At 42.8% G+C, this 19,132-nt stretch overlaps 1 protein-coding gene across 5 annotated transcripts in view; it reads right to left on the bottom strand.

Moving 5' to 3' along the window:
* LOC110489594 (zinc finger homeobox protein 4) overlaps positions 1-14,460 on the bottom strand; it is a 151,293-nt gene extending 136,833 nt beyond the window's left edge. For 4 of the 5 annotated variants that reach the window (XM_036943708.2, XM_036943709.2, XM_036943710.2 and 1 more), the window contains exon 1: positions 10,471-10,926. The gene's annotated coding sequence lies outside the window, so the exon portion shown is untranslated. Of the gene's footprint in view, positions 1-10,470; positions 10,927-14,265 lie in introns of those variants that run through there. The other variant, XM_090199256.1, reaches the window with a different exon arrangement.
* Positions 14,461-19,132: the final 4,672 nt, after the last annotated feature.

Raw genomic sequence — 19,132 nt, 5'->3', positions numbered from 1 at the left:
CGACCGAGGCAGAGAGAGAGGAGGGAGATAGAGAGAAAGGGAGAGAGAGAGAGAGAGAGAGAGAGAGAGAGAGACAGAGAGAGAGGAGGGAGATAGAGAGAAAGGGAGAGAGAGTGAGAAAGACAGAGAGAGAGCGAGAGACAGACAGACAGAGAGAGAGACAGAGAGAGAGAGAGAGAGAGAAAGAGAGACCTGACTGGCGCTGTACCAACAGCAACTAAAACATTTAGACAGGAGTGTTGAATAATGAAGGTTTTCAATGAGGACACAAATTACAAATTACATCCGCCTGATAACATGGATCTTCCTTAACAACTCTGTCTATGTCATGTTGGACAAGCTCATAAGGGACAGAGTGTGTGTGTGTGTGTGTGTGTGTGTGTGTGTGTGTGTGTGTGTGTGTGTGTGTGTGTGTGTGTGTGTGTGTGTGTGTGTGTGTGCGTGAGTGAGTGTGTGTGTGTTGAGGACTGGATCGTAGTGAATGTATTAGTCTCCTCTTACCACGCCAAAGACAATACTTTACTGCCGGTACAATGACAGAGAGGGGGAGAGAGAGAGAGAGAGAGACAGAGAGAGAGAGAGAGAGAGGGAGAGAGAGAGAGAGAGAGAGAGAGAGAGAGAGAGAGAGAGGGAGAGAGAGAGAGAGAGAGAGAGACAAAGAGGGAGAGCGACAGAGAGAGTGAGCGACAGAGAGAGAGGGCGAGAAAAGGCCTCTCTTTGTCCTCCACCACTCAGCCTGTCCTTCGTTTCTCATTAGCATATGAAAAGCGAGAGATGAAAAAACAAGGGACAGCGTGTATAAGGTCAGAGAAAGAGAGTGAAAGAGGATCCTGCCGGACGATAGAAAAACAAAAACCGGCCATGCCGCCCTTTGTGGGGTTCTGTGTATCGCCCCACTGATCATTTCCACACACCAGATGGAATTCTGATGACGCGTCTCGTCCAAGTCCAGTCTGTATGTAACTCGAAGCATTACTCACAAGTCACACAACTAGCCCTGCTACCAAACAATCAAGCCAAACAAAGATGTAGGGTCCTCTCCTCCCCATGCCACAGCTCTGGTTGTTCTGTATAGAGGCCTACAGAAGCCTGCCAGTCCCATTATTACTTCACATGACGACACACACACACACACACACACACACACACACACACACACACACACACACACACACGCGTACAGGAAATATGAGCCTGAGCTTGATGTTCTCCTGCCCATCGACAAAAAAAATTGCCTACCCGGCAAGGGAGGCTGGAGAAAGGGAGTAAAATGGGAAAGGAGAGAGGAAACGAGAGAGCATTTCATCTCGCTTTCATCTCTGTCACTCAGTCAACCATTCAATGACCCATTCAACCACCAGGCAGGCATTATGCAAAACCTCTTCCGATGCTTTCACACTTGTATGAAACTCCATTCCTAGCTCTGAAAGGCAATTACATCACTTTACCCTTCTGTAAAAAAACTGATGAAGTACTAGCACCTAACATCTCTCTCTCTCTCTCTCTCTCTCTCTCTCTCTCTCTCTCTCTCTCTCTCTCTCTCTCTCTCTCTCTCTCTCTCTCTCTCTCTCTCTCTCTCTCTCTCTCTCTCTCTCTCTCTCTCTCTCTCTCTCTCTCTCTCTCTCTCTCTGTGTCTCTCTCTGTGTCTCTCTCTCTCTCTCTCTGTCTCTCTCTGAATTAACAGATGATCGCAGAATGTATTTGTCTGTTAAATATGTAGGGTCATTGCAGAAAGGGGATACAATAAGTTCCTGGGGAAACGTCTTCCTCTGTCTGACTTTCTGTTTGTCAGAGTCTGAGCCTGGACAACTAATCAGAAACAAATTAAACAACGCTGCTTAACATTGACCACATATGGATGAAACTCACAAACACTAAAGCTCACACACACACACACACACACACACTAAAACTCACACACACACACACACACACACTAAAACTCACACACACACACACACACACACTAAAACTCACACACACACACACACACACACTAAAACTCACACACACACATTAAAACTCACACACACACACACACACACACACTAAAACTCACACACACACACTAAAACTTACACAAACACACACACACTAAAACGCTCACACACACACTAAAACTCACACTCATGCACACAGCTGTCATGCACTAATTGTTGTCTTGTCATACACACACTACCATCACTGACAAACACGCTGCCATTACTGACACACACACACACACACACACACAAATACTAAAAGTCACACTCATGCACTAATTGTTGTCTTGTCATACACACACTGCCATCACCGACACACACGCCGCCATTACTGACACACACATCACCGACACACACATTCAAATCACCGATAGACACATTCACATCAATGCCCCACACCCGCAAGCCTACAAGCTGCAGCTCTCTCTCACACTCCCTTCTGTCACTCCTACACACCAGATGAGGAACTAAGGCAGGCAGGGAGCGTTTTGCATATGTAAATTCCGGCACAAGTGAAACATGAGTCATTAATCCGACCGACCAACCAGGGGACATTAGACATTAGTCAGCACAATTAACCAGGTTTCACTGGCAACTAATACAATTTGGCCACACCGCCACACCGCTTCCAGGCGTAAATCAGATTGGCTGTTATGCGTATCCACGGCGGTGTGGAACAACTGCCTCCAGACCCCTCGCGTTCCACGGCAGTACAAGGGAGCTGATCCCCCCCTCACACACACACACCCCTCCAGACCCATTACTACTGGCCCGTTCCACGGCAGTACAAGGGAGCTGACCCCCCCCCCCCCCTCACACACACCCCTCCAGACCCAATACTACTGGCCCGTTCCACGGCAGTACAAGGGAGCTGTTTACCCCCCTCACACACACACCCCTTCAGACCCATTACTACTGGCCCGTTCCACGGCAGTACAAGGGAGCTGATCCCCCCCTCACACACACAACCCCTCCAGACCCATTACTACTGGCGCGTTCCACGGCAGTACAATGGAGCTGATCCCCCCCTCACACACACACCCCTCCAGACCCATTACTACTGGCCCGTTCCACGGCAGTACAAGGGAGCCGATCCCCCCCCTCACACACACACCCCTCCAGACCCATTACTACTGGCCCGTTCCACGGCAGTACAATGGAGCTGTTTCCCCCCCTCACACACACCCCTCTGGCGGTACATGCCCCCTTCCATATGATCATTTGCATATGCTCATATAATTAGCTGCTAATTACACTAAATGTGTGCATATTCACAAGCAGCCACCCCCAGGAGCTACAAGAGGCTTGGACCTGTTCCAAGTCTTTTACATCTCTCTCTCCATCTCTCTCTCTCAGTATCTCTCTCCGTCTCTATCTCGTTCTCCGTCTCTCGCTCTCCGTCTCTCTCTCTACATCTCTCTCTCTCTCTCTTTCTCTCTCTCAGTGGTACTGCCCCAGAACAGTCACAGAATGCCCCCTTCTTTAAGACATTAAGCTTGGCTGCTCCTGAGTTCTTGGCTTTTACTGCTACAGGCTTCTAGGCCCTGGGACCACAGTACTGACGCTACCATACTCTCACAGACCAGGAATAGACACATGCTTCTGAAACACACACACATGTGCTTCTCAAATACACACACACACGCGTGCGTGCACGCTTCTCAAATATACACACACACACACACACACACACACCACACACACCACACACACCACACACACCACACACACCACACACACACACACACACACACACACACACACACACACACACACACGCTTCTCAAACAACCGTATCGACGGTGAATGTATGTTCTTCATTTCTCCTCATCTCTTCATTACGTCTGGCTGCATAAAACACCTCAGTATTCTGACATTTTGTTTTATGTATCATAACAAACAGAGCCTCTAAAAACTGAGATCGTCAAAGGAAATTGAAATCGGAGTGAAACAAATCGCTGCGTGGGTTGTTTCCTTTAAACTGAGTGACTGTATGGGGAGAGAACCAGGTTGTTTCCTGTTAACTGAGTGACTGTTTGGGGAGAGAACAAGGTTGTTTCCTGTTAACTGAGTGACTGTATGGGGAGAGAACCAGGTTGTTTCCTGTTAGCTCAGTGACTGTATGGGGTGAGAACCAGGTTGTTTCCTGTTAACTGAGTGACTGTATGGGGAGAGAACCAGGTTGTTTCCTTTAAACTGAGTGACTGTATGGGGAGAGAACCAGGTTGTTTCCTTTAAACTGAGTGACTGTATGGGGAGAGAACCAGGTTGTTTCCTTTAAACTGAGTGACTGTATGGGGAGAGAACCAGGTTGTTTCCTTTAAACTGAGTGACTGTATGGGGAGAGAACCAGGTTGTTTCCTGTTAACTGAGTGACTGTATGGGGAGAGAACCAGGTTGTTTCCTTTAAACTGAGTGACTGTATGGGGAGAGAACCAGGTTGTTTCCTTTAAACTGAGTGACTGTATGGGGAGAGAACCAGGTTGTTTCCTGTTAACTGAGTGACTGTATGGGGAGAGAACCAGGTTGTTTCCTTTAAACTGAGTGACTGTTTGGGGAGAGAACCAGGTTGTTTCCTTTAAACTGAGTGACTGTATGGGGAGAGAACCAGGTTGTTTCCTTTAAACTGAGTGACTGTTTGGGGAGAGAACCAGGTTGTTTCCTTTAAACTGAGTGACTGTATGGGGAGAGAACCAGGTTGTTTCCTTTAAACTGAGTGACTGTATGGGGAGAGAACCAGGTTGTTTCCTTTAAACTGGGTGACTGTATGGGGAGAGAACCAGGTTGTTTCCATTAAACTGAGTGACTGTATGGGGAGAGAACAAGGTTGTTTCCTTTAAACTGAGTGACTGTTTGGGGAGAGAACCAGGTTGTTTCCTTTAAACTGAGTGACTGTATGGGGAGAGAACCAGGTTGTTTCCTTTAAACTGGGTGACTGTATGGGGAGAGAACCAGGTTGTTTCCATTAAACTGAGTGACTGTATGGGGAGAGAACAAGGTTGTTTCCTTTAAACTGAGTGACTGTTTGGGGAGAGAACCAGGTTGTTTCCTGTTAACTGAGTGACTGTTTGGGGAGAGAACAAGGTTGTTTCCTGTTAACTGAGTGACTGTATGGGGAGAGAACCAGGTTTTTTCCTTTAAACTGAGTGACTGTTTGGGGAGAGAACCAGGTTGTTTCCTGTTAGCTGAGTGACTGTATGGGGAGAGAACAAGGCTGTTTCCTGTTAGCTGAGTGACTGTATGGGGAGAGAACCACTTTTTTTCCTTTAAACTGAGTGACTGTTTGGGGAGAGAACCAGGTTGTTTCCTGTTAGCTGAGTGACTGTATGGGGAGAGAACCAGATTGTTCCATTAAACTGAGTGACTGTATGGGGAGAGAACCAGGTTGTTTCCTGTTAGCTCAGTGACTTTATGGGGAGAGAACCAGGTTGTTTCCTGTTAGCTCAGTGACTTTATGGGGAGAGAACCAGGTTGTTTCCTGTTAGCTCAGTGACTGTATGAGGAGAGAACCAGGTTGTTTCCTGTTAACTGAGTGACTGTTTGGGGAGAGAACCAGGTTGTTTCCATTAAACTGGGTGACTGTATGGGGAGAGAACCAGGTTGTTTCCATTAAACTGGGTGACTGTATGGGAAGAGAACCAGGTTGTTTCCTTTAAACTGGGTGACTGTATGGGGAGAGAACCAGGTTGTTTCCATTAAACTGAGTGACTGTATGGGGAGAGAACCAGGTTGTTTCCTTTAAACTGAGTGACTGGGTAGAGAAGTAGAGAATTAGTGTGGACTGTATTACACCGATGTGTATCTCTAACATCACATTAAAACCATTACAAAGATCACTGACTGACACCATCCTACACCTCATCCCAAATGAAATCAAAGAGGGAAAAATGAAATGAAGGACTGGAGGCACAGGAAGACAACATAATATGAGTGTTTTAATAACAGGATGTGGGAGATTGTGCTGTTCACATCCTAATAGCTGTGAATCCAAGCCAAGCGTCACTGCTGCTGCGATTACAAACCTATCGTCCCTCTCTCTCTCTCTCTTCACATTCCACTCATTTAGTAGACACTCTTATCCAGAGCACCGTACAGTACTCAGTGAATACACGTACTTTGCCTCACGTTGGAATCAAACCACTAAAACCTGGCGTTGGAAAACCCAAGCCCTACCAACTGAGCCACACAGGACTGTCTCACTCTGTCCCTCTATCAATAGCTATCCCTTTCTCAATCTAGGTCAGTCTAATACGGTGAAAAACGGAGAACAATACCCCTAGCACATATGAAAATCACACAGCTGTTTGACACACACCAGATGGTAGAGGAAGGAAGGTGGAATGAGCACGTGTCCACATGTATACTGTCTCTTAATGAAGGTCTGCTAGGCCACAGGAGTCACAGTCTATTCCATGTGAAAATGAGATGCGTATGACTACGGTAATGAATCTGTGTCTGTATAACCTTACAGACTGCTGCCGCTAGGTCATTTCATTAACTTCCATTCATCACACACCAACCACATATCTAACACCAACATTTACAATTTCTCCAAGATATTTCCATTTCCTTTCATTAAAAATGAAGGGGGAAAAAAAAGAGAATCCTACTTGACTGTCTGGTGTGTACAAAGTCATTCTGTTCACCCGACCGTGGCATTCAATGATGGGGATTTGGAAATAACCTGTGTGTGTGTGTGTAAGGGATCTTCTCTTTAGTAACAACTACTACTTGGATTACTAGGCCGTCTTATGTATTCAACCAGACTCATATGTTTCCCCTTTCTAGCTTTAGTCTGATCGGTATAGCAGTGATATAGTCCTCCTGACTACGTCCTATAGAGATCTACAGGAAGAAAAAAAACATTAAAATGCAGGAAGATAGGGCTGTAGCAATTCTCTCTCTCTCTCTCTCTCTCTCTCTCTCTCTCAGGATTTTAAATCATCTGACTTCCATCTATTAGAAGAGAGACTTATTGAGGTAGAAACCATAAAAAATGAAGGAGGGAAATTTAATCCCTGAAATATTGATTTTCCCATTAATATCAGATAGGTAGAGGATGATGAGGCTGGGTGGAAATGACACATCGTCGACCCGAAGAGAGGCTGGGGCCAATCTTCCAGCTGGATATGCCTGCCTGCCCGGGAAGAGTTATAGGGATGTTTCGCCTCTATCTCTCTCCCTGCCCCTCTCCCTCTATCTCTCTCCCTGCCCCTCTCCCTCTCTCCCTACCCCTCTCCCTGCATCTCTCTCCCTGACCCTCTATCTCTCTCCCTGCATCTCTCTCCCTGCCCCTCTCCCTCTATCTCTCTCCCTGCATCTCTCTCGTTGCCCCTCTCCCTCTATCTCTCTCCCTGCCCCTCTCCTTGCCCCTCTCCCCCTATCTCTCTTCCTCTATCTCTCTCCCTGCCCTGTCCCACTCCCTGCCCCTCTCCCTCTCTTCTTTTAACTCTCTCCCTGCCGCTCTCCCTCCCTTCCTCGCTCTCTCCCTGCCGCTCTCCCTCTCTTCCTCGCTCTCTCCCTGCCCCTCTCCCTCTCTTTCTCTATTGCTCTCCCTGCCCTTCTCCCTCTCTCTCTCCCTGCCCCTCTCTCTCTCTCTCTCCCTGCCCCTCTCCCGCTCTTCTCCTATCCCTTCTTCTTCCCCCTATTGTCTTTCTCTCTAGTAGCACCTTGATTAAGGTTGTAATGATGAAATGTGCTGTTAGCTGTGGAAGATGTTGAATCATATAAGAAGCACTAATACACGATGTTGTGAGTTTTAAATGCAGTTCAACTATAAGCCTTTACATAGAAGAACCATGAGGCTGTCTCTTGTTTTGTGTCCCTTCCTGTCATCATTGGCTCGATGTGTTTTATACACACTAATACACGTGTTATTATACAATCAAATGTCAATCAAATGTATTAATACAGCCCTTTTTACATCAGTCGATGTCACCAAGTGCTCCACAGAAACCCAGCCTAAAACCCCAAGCAGCAAGCAAGGCAGATGTAGAAGCGCTGTTATATATATTATGTTATCACTCTCTGCAACCTTTACATTCTCCTGTTGTAAGCACATTGATGTACTGAAACGCCTTGCATTGTTTTTGATAATAACCAATTACAGCTTTTACTCTTCATTTTCAATTGTCCTCCAAGACTGGCAGTATAGGTCAAACACATCCTCAATCCCCTATCGAGGCTTGCTTTAAACCCAGGCTTGCTTTAAACCCAGTGTAATGTGCTTTATTTCGCAGGCGCGTGCGTGCGCGCGCGCACACACAGTAATAATATTGCTGTAATAATAATAATATTCATCATCACAGTAAAACAAAACCAAGGCGCAGTCGTCAGACAAACTGAAGGTCCAGTAGCATTGCCTTAAGAACAGGACTGAGAGAGAAAACACGTAACCATGTTCTGTGAGACAATTACATCCCAAATACTGACGAAACTCACTGTAATTACATTTTTCCATCTTTTCTCATAATTTCATTTTTGGGCGTTTTAACATCGTTAAATGGAGTGTTGCGTAGCTTATTAGAAATAAAATATTAGTAGCATACATTAATTTTACTACATAGCATTGAACCCATTGCTCCCAAATCACCACTATTCAGATAAATGTTTAACGGTTTAATGGTGTCAAATAGGCTATATCAACTTTAATTCTCAGACTCATTCATGCACAAAAATTAACAAATGTAATTCGTTGGAATTGTCCTTAAAATATGCAAGTCATAGTTCCAAACCACTATTGCAGCATAATCATAATAATAATAATAATAATAATTTAATACAAATATTTATCAAAATAATTGTATACAAAACTGTACAATGGTAAAAATAATTTCTGCAGTCCTCATTTTTGCTTACAGTCCTTAATAAAAAAGATCGTATATCCATTAAATACAAACGGTGGATGCATTTGTTTCCAAAGTTATTTATCTAGCTAAAGAACTACAAATACCCGAAAATAGCTCAAATGATTTCCCCTTAAATCAAAGCAAAAACAAAGAAATTTAAAAATCGTCCTAATATGCCGAAGAAGAGAAAGCCGTAGTTGAAATCCAGTAGAAACATCATCATGCTGTTGATGTGCCGTAGAAAGAGCGAGCGGAGAGCGCAAACACACACACACAACCTTACATACCAGAGTTTGAAGCTGCCTCTCGTGTCCCCGTGTTTTTTTGTTGTTTTTTTGCTCTCTTAATGCAAGCGATCGATGTCCCTGACACTGTTGTGTCCCAATCCCAGCCAAGACTCTACCTCAAACCAGTCAGTCATCAGGCAAAAAAAACTACCACGGCCCCTCTCCTCACCTGTCCTCTGTACCCCAAGTTACACTAAACAACCAGCATGCATAGACAACTCACCACCGAAGCCTGGGCTAAATCCTCATCACTGGCAATGCAAGGACAATTCATTATATGGAGAAAAAATATGAACCCACCAAAGCGAATGAATGGGGAGAACATAAATCTTACGTTACGGCAATAGGACATGAGTAAAGAAAATAGAGAACACATAATGAAGAGTTTGGGCCTCTTATGCTCTTTTTCCCCCATTTTTTTTGTTGATTTTATCAAAAATATTTAAGAACCGTGAGTTTCTGGATCCAGGGGACCTGCGTGTTATCAGTAGCCCAACGACTGGTCTCCTTCCCCGGCCACACAGCCACCCCACGGCTCGGTACAATGGCTACTCCTTTACACACAGCAGGTAATTGGGAATTGTAGGACCATTATACATTGAACATACATTGAATCTCAATAGTATAATCTAAAAAGACAATACATGTATCTATCTAAACAATATATAAGCGTGACGGTGTAAATCGTGTTGCTCTTCGCGTCGTTTAAGAATGTATACGGTGTTAAACGTAACAATAACGTGAGGAAGATAGCGACATTATCAGAAAACAAATGAATGGATACATTGTAGCCTAACTGCCGAACCGTCAGGTCCAGCTTTTAAAAGTGGTCCAGCACTGAAACCAGGCAGAACTCTTTCACCGGGGGAAGACAACAGGGATAAAACATTCACGTATCCTAGACCACCATAGATCGGACCTCGTTACGTCTAGTCTAGCGCCGTAATTAACCAAGCCACACCGGGGAAATACCTGATATCATGTAACGATTTGTTTTCCGTTGTATTTCACAGATCATATGACATTACGATCGGAATGAGACAAACCCTAGCAAACTTTGAGAGCAGATTTGGCCGAGGCAGCAATGGCAATGACACTCACGTAAAGGCTTTCGTCTGGCCCGTGACAATTCTCTGCTAGTAAAACCAAAGCAGGACTTCAACAAACACCTCAACATGCGATGTTTTCCAAGGCAAAGCTGGGCTGGGCTATTGCCGAAAACATACCACGTGAAAACAGCTGTTATCTGCTGAGCGCTGTCAAAGATTCTGCGGGATCCACCTAAAAATATATTCAATATTTGACCTGAATTAAACACCAACTACTCAATAAAAGTTATAGAAAAAAACTTACTTTCTACCCCCCGCAGTTCGTTCCCTTTCTTCTCCTGTTTTTGGTTTGAAAACAAAGTCACATCCAATAGTTGCGAAATATGATAACACAAAAATGGAAAAAGGGGAAAAAATGTATAATCCTCCCAACTTTATTGAAAAAAAATAAACATACAAAATGGCAAGCGGTATGAAAGCAATCCTTTGGGTCCGATCGGTGAAAAAGATGTCTCGACTGCAGCCTCTCAGTTTCGGTTGTGGAGCGGTCGAGAAACTGCGGAAAGGAAATGAAAATCCGATATGTCTTTATTCTGCTAATTATTATCGTTTTAGCCCTGTTTAAAAAAAATGGCTGATTAAGTTGAGTGCGCATGTCTTTGTGTGTCTATTCCCGATATGCACTCTGGGAATGGAAGAGAGAGGGCGAATGAGAGAGGGTGGGAGAGAGAGGAAGAGAGAGAGGAACAGAGAGAGAGGTGTAATTAGCGAGCTGATCAACAGTCTCCACATTGCAAATGACGCACTGAGCCCCTGTCCAGAGCAAAGCCCTTAGGGCGGAACGCGTCAGATTGACCAAAGTGATCTTAACATCGGCACATTTTTACGGTTTTACCGGCTAGTCCAAAGACATGCAGAACAACAAATAGCCATTTCCTGTTAACCAAATAGGGTACAGAATTAGAGAAATCACCCTTGTTTATGTATAAAGGTCCGCAGACGAGGACAAAACTATAGCCTGATACGCCACCCGGTGCAAGGCACATATAAAATATATTATTATGTTAAAGCTGTTCAGAATGGCAGTATATTTTCCAAATACGTTTAGCTCATTTTGATATCCTGATTTTATTCAATATATAGGATAATATTTGATCTAGTGGATTTAAATATGTGGAATCTTGAGAGATGCACAGATTGAAGATGCTTATTAGTCTCAGATAGAGACTAATTGAATGTGTTTAACTGTGTTGTAAATTGAATACCGTATGTAAACAAGGGCATGTTGTCAATATTGAACACAATATCGATATGTTTATTACATTGATGTAAAACTATGACAGAACAAGAAAGCATATGTCTGGCTATGAAAAACTGAAGAGAACAGGCGTTTAGGCCTATACAGTGGAGGAACACGCCGGCCTTGTCTGAAAGATATATGATATTTAGTTACATATACATTTTATCTCAATATCATAACTTGATGCAAAGTCAATTAAAAAAGTCTAAATTATAAGGCCTTACATTACGTTCTTCATTCATCATGTTTTAAGAGTATCTAAAATGTTAACTACTGTAGAATGGATTTGACTTATTGTAGAGCATAGAAGAGCATAGATTGGTCTACGCGTCTATGGATGTCAAGAACATAGCAGTATTTATATGACACAGTAGATAGATAGGCCCAATGCAGAGGCCACATTATAAGAAACGAACCAGTCGTTAGAAGATATGGGTTAAAATAACAACATGTTTATTACGTGTTTTTCTTCGTGACGATACGATGGTAAACATATATCTCGTGATTGATAGAAAGTAGCCTATAGCCTACACAAGCATCACCTTAGAAAATAACTAAAAAACTGCAAATACATGAGCATCAAAGCTCATGTTACCAACTCCCAGTCCACATAGGATGACTGGGCTTTATGGAGCCATGCATAAAACCTCAGGCAATGTAAGACCCATTGAATCCAACACACCATTCAAACCAATACATGTATATAGGCCTATTCATTGCATTAGTCCGTTTAACTATGTTCCCTTCCACCCTGATCCGTTTAACTTAATTTGTTCTCTCTCATAACAGTCGCTATCCGGAGAGAGACCTGAACATGGTCTTCATCGTGTAGGGAAGCAGAAGATCGGTTCTCCTTCATGAAAAAAAATCGAAGGGGGTGAATTGACTGAGCTGGGTTTTGGGATCCTATGATAAGGCTGCTGGCAGCCAATACATCCTACTGCAGTAGCCTACAACTGAACCAGACCCACACCGACCCAGCCCAAACCAAGCTCGACCCAGGGCTACTGTTTCCCGGACTACTAGGGCTGTGACCTGTGTTAAATGTGGTCAGCCGAGGCGTCACTTTTCGCAGATCTGAGGCTGTTGCTTTTTAGCGTCCTCCAGGGATTCCAAACTGCTCTTCCCGGAGAGGCGACTCACTCGGCGGACAGGAGGAGCCAGACAAGCCGCTGCCTGGTTGGAAAACCAGCATGGAGCAAGAGGCAATGGACAGAGCGTTGCAGACAGCTTTTTGGTCTCACAGAATCGTAAGGCTATAACAAGAAACCTGGTGCGATGGACTAAAGGTTGTTCTGAATGTTTAATTAACTATTGATTGATTTTATTTTCAGGTGGTCACTTATTTTCTTGCGAGGACGCAGACTAATACACTCGTAGCAGGCGACTGTGAGGGACGTGTCCATATATTGCAGACATTCACTTGTTTTTTGTTTTCACGGTGAAAGAAGAAAGTAAGGCGGATTTAAGGGCCTGATACTCTTTATCTTAACCTCATGCATTTGTAAATCCCCCGGTCGCCTCCCTCTCACTGTTCCAGCAGACGATGCTCTTTCTCCGGAGGCTGCTTGACAAAAGACCAAGTTAACTAACATTTCGCCCCATTTCCATATCTCAGAATCCCCAATTAATTATATATTATCTGTAAACTCAGAGTGTGTGTGTGTGTCCTCAGGTTAGACTGAAGGGTGAAATAAAACGATTAAAAAAGGACCGTACGTTGCCAATTGAGTTTATGTCAGAAAGACCATTTGCAAGTGTTTCATTTTCAAACGAATACGAATAAAAATATAACTACTATTGCTTTTTGTGAATGGTTATTACAATAATAATACAATAATATGGGATCAAATTCCTGACGCTTTCTCCTTGGGTCATTGTTTTCCATTGCTTTGAGGCATGTTCAGCCCTCGGTAGCGGTCTGACTCCTGCCATAAGGACTGGGAGGTTGGGGGTTCTCCCTTGTTTTAAATCTGATGGTTTTAGTCCAAAGCACCGGCGCCCTCTGGGGTCCGTTAGGTCACGAATGGGGAAGTTTGACCCTTTCCTCAAAACACACAGACCCACTGGCAAACCCTCTATACCCAACACACTGACCCATCTCCTTTAGGCTACACACAGACCCATAACCAGAATAGCCCAACACAAGTCACAACACGTAGAGAAGCAACAGCACACGTGCAGCGTGTGTTAGCGACGGAAACACACAAGGACTCAAGGAGGTAATGTTAAATAAAAAAACTGTTTTCCTTTATAAAAATCCATAACTATCAATGGGCAAATATAACCCCCAAAATAATGGAATTTATGGTCAAATCATGAGGATCAAAATGGTCCGAATTTATTCACGTATCAAAATTCATGTCAATTTCACATTAGAATATTGCGTGGCAGTGCACAGTGAATTTGAATAAAACAAAAGCTTGTGATGCTAACTAATTAATTACCCCAAATTATATAGAACTTGTTCATATAGTTTAACTTGCAAAATACGTTTACCGGGAGAATCAAATAATATTCCCATACTTTGCGTTAGACATTACGTACAGACATAACTCCACAGAGAAATCTCAAATGTATTCTCCTTCCATTCAAACACCGAATAATGTCCGATACCAATGAACTTTTCCCCCACATTTAACCCAACCTAAAACTTCTCGACGTTTTAATGGCATGGACCCTAAACCAGACAACTCGAATACATAAACATACAATCAGTTTATAACTTTGAATATTCCTTCCTTTAAATTTCCAAAAGCATATGCCCATGCAGCAACAAAAGAGAAATAAAAACTATACCTTTGGTAAAATAGCATTCCGTTTCTCTTTTCTGTATCTTACTCGTACGCTCAGTAGCAATCCGCTCATAGCATATGGGATCTGTTTTGAAAATGCCTAGATTTTTGGCACATTGTCATTGAAAAGAGGGGAGCGAAGTGTTGCCTCTACAGAATGGGGGAAATGAGTCCGCGTTGGACGCAGCCTCCCCTCTACATGGACTTATCCAACTTTAATTTAATATTCCGCAATGTGAAGGTATATAATGCAAGAATTTCAGAGGAAGGAACCGCTTGGTGTTTTTTTCAGTATTTCATCGGCAGGAGAGGAGGACAATGCTTTTGTGTCTATTGTCTTGTTTTATCTGTCCCGGTCAATTTTGATATTTCACAAGCAAAACAAAAGATGTTTACTTGTTTGTATTTAGATCACTTGCCAATAACTCCCGTCTCATCTGTGGCTCGTGTCACGCTGGAATCATTCCTAACATAAAATCGAGACCTATAAACGCTTGTTTGTAAAACACTGAGTCAAAAATCAATGTATTGGGACATTTCAATCGATTATATAAACGAAAATCTATACGCAACATGAGGCCGATATCAGCCCACTCTCCTGCTCTCTTCAAAGGAGAGGAAAAAAAGAGATGGAAAGGAGAAAAGAGGGAAAGACAGCTATAGGGTTTAAAACGAAGCTTACATTAACGTTCTATAGCGTGGTGACTACTCTGTGGCTATATGTCAGAGTGCTTCCAGATGGGAGATGATAGGGCAAGCCTTGATGACAATTAGACTATAGTACGTAATCAAAGCGACCACACGGATTAAGGCTACATTTAAAGGGTCAACTAGAGCAATTCCAGCCAATATCACATTTCAGCATCACATCACATCACATTAATCAGCCGTTTCTCGACGGCCTCTCACCAGGCATTAATCAAAAATGGTGAATCAAATCAGGGGCAATCTATTCACTGGTTGCATTGTTACCAGGAGATAAGAAAACAGCAACCCAACACGCGCGTTTATTGCTTAAACTGTGCATTAATAATACGCGGTATGATATTAGGGAAAGAGAGAGAGAGGGGGGGGGGGTGTGTGTGTGTAGAATCACGAGGTGTCAATCATGTAACATTTACATGGAATCACAGCTGCTCGCGTCTCCGGACTGTGCGCGAGCAGGCACAGGCAGTGCGTGAAAGGGTTTAAGGAGGTGTATGGAGGGGTGTATGGAGGGGTAGAGGTGTGTCCATTATGTTTATTTGATAAGAGGAAATCAATGGAACAGATTGTAAAGCCTTTACCAGGGCCAGATGCGCGTGTAGCCTGCACGGTGTTCCCGGGTTTGAAAGGGGGGCTTGTTGAAAAGTGACTTCCAGAACAGCGGCGCTCGAACGGGTCGATCTGGTGAGGAAATTTACACGAAACTGTACACTCATAGGCTACACTTGACAACACTTGATCACCCCCACGACACACACACACACACACACACACACACACACACACACACACACACACACACACACACACACACACACACACACACACACACACACACACACACACACGCACACACACACACACCCCTTCATCTCTTTATCCCCATCCAACCCTCATTCCATTTAATCTCCCTCGCCCTTGTGCCCCTTCCCACTTGGCCCTTGGTCCTCGCTGTGCGCGAGTTTTTCATTCTTGATCCCTCTTTAATAGACATGTGCGCAGGAGTGTCCTCCATATAAATCTATCTCCTCAAAAAGCGCCTCTGCCATATACCTCCACATACCAGACGCAACCCTGATCCAAACCACAAATAGCCGTTAGCACAATAATGTACAAGTAACGTGAATTCTACAGAAATATTATGGTGATGAAAAGACAATCTGGTCATCTGGGAGACGCACCTGCACTCTTTGTCCCTGTCTTTTGACACACACAGCGAGAGCGAGAGAGAGGGGGGGGGGGGAGAGAGAGGGGGGGGGGGGGGGGGGGGGGGAGAGAGAGAAAGAGAGAGAGAGAAAGAGAGAGAGAGAGAGAGAGAGGCTACTGGCCATTGTGAAGAAGAACAAAAGACGTTGTATCTCTACCTATACAGGTCTAATGGGCCTACTGAATTCAGTTGGGATTATTTAGATTTTCATTTTGTGCCTGAAATGTGATCACTATTTCAGAGTAGACTAAATCAAATTAGAATAACTAGGCTATATCTGCATTTTAGAAATTAACTTGAATATTTAACGATTTAAGCCTAATTATGTAAATTAGTAACGACTATACCAATAATAATAATACAAAAGTATAAATAATAATAATAATAATATTGTAATAATAATACATACATGTAATAAATAATTAATCTTTTCACTTAAATCACAAAAAAACAGCACCTGAAATTTGTACTTTCTAATAAATAATTTTAAACAACGAAATATTTTCTGCCAAATGCGGAATTAAAATTGAACAAAAAGGGTAAGCATGGAGCTTTTCTCTTCAAAATCTTATTAAAATACTTTCCATGACAACGCGAGCCAGAACATGTCAATTTACTGGACTACTGTCCGCTGGTCCTCAGACATCCACTATCCTTCTCTTGGGGTTACCCTCTACCCCTCTTCTCGTACTCAATCGGCCGTCCTCGCACGGTAAATAACTCGGTTACTATTGGACCGCACCGCAAAGGGGAGAAGTCAATTCCATGGCAACAATTTGACAGCTAGGAAGCTCGAGTCATCAAAGCTAGAGACGAACCGAATCACAGTCAATTCCACCAGGCCAAGCCAGACGATCAATGCAAATGCACAGATTAGGTTGATGCCTATTAGACATTTGGAAATGCTTGAAGTGAGGCGTCAATTTAGTTAGACCCATGATGTACTGTTCGGTTTATAAGACACAAATAATCAAACTATATTCCTACATGACAGCCTAATGGTTAATAAAAAAGGACCAACAATAATTTGTATTATGACAGTCAATAATAATAATTAAAGTTTTATGGAGGGTGATCAATGTGCAATTATCTATAACACTAATTAAAACAAGTTTAATATCAGCAATATAATTCATCTCTAGCCAGTGACCAACCGTTGATATTCTGAATTAGACAATGAGACGATTCCAGTTTTCCATAATTATATTGAGGCTTTGAATCTATGATACTAATAGGGTCATCGTAATATAATAAACATAACTACATGATTAGTCATTTTGAGAGAGGTGAAACCCACAGTTTAGGATCTCTGAGTGGACCCCGGGAAGCCTTGGCAGCAGATAATTGTTTCATTTAAAAAATAAAAAAAATACAAATCCAAATCTACCAAATAGCGATAACAGAGAGTCCATTCTGTGTGAGGATATCTTATCCCTCAGTCCATATGGACTGGTAAAGGCCTGACTGACAGCATGAAAGGACTCTAGATATTGGAGGGGATGATCTATGTGGCCCTATGACTGCTGTATCTCACACTCAATTTGTGCAAATATTTACAAAAATAATTTCAGCAGATTTTTTTGCATTTTTTTGTGTTGCTCAAATTCATGTGAAAATACATCCCTTTTTGTGCGACTTAATTGGAAGGAAAAGGAACACATTTTTGTGCGACTTAATTGGAAGGAAAAGGAACACATTTCTGTGTGACTTCATTCATAGGAAAATATATTTTTTTGGGGGCAAACTTCAGAACAATCTTTTGAAAGTTATTGGAGCAATGCATGATGGACAATGGTGTTCTACACTGACTTTGTTGTGTCCCACATTTATTTATATTCTTATGTAGTCTTACATTACATTTTTATTTTTTATTTATTTATGAATCCCAATGCTGTTTTTTATGCTTGTTTTTGCTAAATACTTTGCGATACTGGTGCTGTGACAGATTTGATGACGGTTGCCAGTTCAGAATAAAAGGTTCTATTTGCCTGTTGTCTTTTGTTGTGACATTCATTAAGGTAGTTGATTAAGGAATGGGGATACATTTTCAAGATTGGAAATTCATTCATCAATAAATGTGGGGAAACAGAAGACCTGAAAAAAAAATGTGGTTTAAATTCCCCAGGTGCAACTGCATGGTATTTGTAACTATAACGAGTCTGGACTATGATCAATTAAACCATAATGAAACATTTTAAACAGGTTCATGTAAAATAATGAATTATGTTGGTTTACACTTATGGCTTCTCCAAGGCCATTTCATGATGATTATCATGGTCATTAAAAACTTAGGCTATTGTAACAAGCCTTAAATGCCAGCGTTTTAGGCCTACTGCCTCTGCCCAGGGGAACACTAGGCTTTCATGGCAATGGCCATTAGAGTTCACTTTGCCATGTTTGAGCCCTGGTTAGAGTCCCTGTTGCAGCTTTCACTTTCTTCCACTACATTGGTGGCAGCGTTAGGATCGCGTCCAGCTCACCTTTAGTTATGTGATCTAGTGGTGGGAAGCATTCTGTTTTTCCGCACTGTGTTGGATGAAATTGCTTTGATATATCTAGTGAACAATGGATAAGTATCAATGGGCGGGACGGATAGAAGTAATCACTACAGGTGTGATCAAGCCTTACATCAAAGTAGCTTGACGCTTAATGGAATGTGTTATGCCCTGACCAGTTATTCAGAAGAAAATCCACTGTGACTGTCTAATTTACATAAGTTAACTTACCAGTGTGGACCCAAAACAAACACATTCTACACATTTACAAACAACCTGTTTAAAGTGTCATGGCAACCATGGTGTTCTGTTGTTAATGAACATTCTATACCTAATAACCTGACAATGTTCCACATCATATGGGTAGACCAATAATTTAAGTGTGTTACGCAGCAAAACACAACTATCCTTTTTTACGATGCCAACCAGTAATATGAATCACTGTTGGGCCATCCTGTTCTGAT

The sequence above is a fragment of the Oncorhynchus mykiss genome, chromosome 15, assembly GCF_057628025.1.
Source record: "Oncorhynchus mykiss isolate SJ-2025 chromosome 15, ASM5762802v1, whole genome shotgun sequence".
In the NCBI taxonomy this organism is placed as follows: domain Eukaryota; kingdom Metazoa; phylum Chordata; class Actinopteri; order Salmoniformes; family Salmonidae; genus Oncorhynchus; species Oncorhynchus mykiss.
This window is presented reverse-complemented; position numbering and strand designations above follow the sequence as displayed.